At 45.1% G+C, this 1127-nt stretch overlaps 1 protein-coding gene across 1 annotated transcript in view; it reads right to left on the bottom strand.

Annotated features, from left to right (window-relative positions):
• Nucleotides 1–1127, bottom strand: part of LOC101853480 (microtubule-associated serine/threonine-protein kinase 3) — a gene marked incomplete in the record, with an annotated part of 165506 nt that overhangs the window by 43175 nt on the left and 121204 nt on the right.

Raw genomic sequence — 1127 nt, 5'->3', positions numbered from 1 at the left:
CCCCCCCCCCCCCCCCCCCCCCCAACTTAATCGAAACAAAAGTCGTCCCCATAAAAAAAAACCCAACAACAAATGAACAAACAAATCAGCACCCCCACAAACAAAAACAAAGGTGAACACCTATAACCCGAAATAAAGTTTTTAAAAAACCAACAAAAAACACATACACACATAACAAAAAGCGAGCGAGAGAACACTGGGACATTTGAATGAGGCAGTAACATAAAAAGAAAAGGAAGAGAGATATGGGCGATAAACGTTTGACAGAAAAGAAGGTGCAAACCACACCAGGGAACCAGCCAAGCACCCGCGATAAAAACGCAAAACATACACTGTTATATCATATAAGAGCCGGTGCTAATCACTCACTGAAAGACGGAGAAACTCAGTAAATACACCGTAGAAATACCCGTAACGGAAACCCAGACCTAAGTCTTTTAATGTTGTTCGCAACACAATAAGGACAAATACGTGCTGAAGATTAGGTGTTGCAAGAGGATAATAAACACAACAGAACAGGAGCGAATATAAGGATGGCACATGTTTGATAGGAAAGAAGGAGCAAATCACACCAGATCAGCACCCGCCAACCGCTAACCGCCTTCGGTTGGCGTTCGGCAGAATCATTACAAAACACTCGCAATGAAACACGAAAAGAACAGCATGATTAAAACCAATAAACGGTGTTGTTCTTACGCACCTATCCACACCATTTTTGATCATTTAGGAAGCGGGCTTCCGACACTGTCTGTCAGGGCTAACCCGGACTGAGTGGGATACACAACATCCCACCCGGAAGACCGAGATGCTAGATAAAATTTTCTCCCAATTCGAGAACCGAACTCGGGCTTCCTGCGTGCGACAGCCAGGCGCCTAGCACCTACACTACAGACGCTGGTGAACATAGTCCGCAAATCGACACAACATAGACCGTCTAGGAAACGGGCTGCTTCGAGCTTGCTTGCTTGTCGAGAACAGTTTACACTAAGTGATACTCGACAGAATAACTTTCCTCTCTCCGGAATCGACCTCACACCTTTTGCGTGCCACAGCGAAAAACGTAAACATTACAGCATACTCTTCGATGAGAAATGAAGACAAACATAAACGACAATATCCCCCCCCCC

Source organism: Aplysia californica, unplaced genomic scaffold (assembly GCF_000002075.1).
Source record: "Aplysia californica isolate F4 #8 unplaced genomic scaffold, AplCal3.0 scaffold00465, whole genome shotgun sequence".
Lineage (NCBI taxonomy): Eukaryota > Metazoa > Mollusca > Gastropoda > Aplysiida > Aplysiidae > Aplysia > Aplysia californica.
Note: the sequence above shows the minus strand (reverse complement) of the source record. Positions and strands in the feature narration are given on the sequence as shown.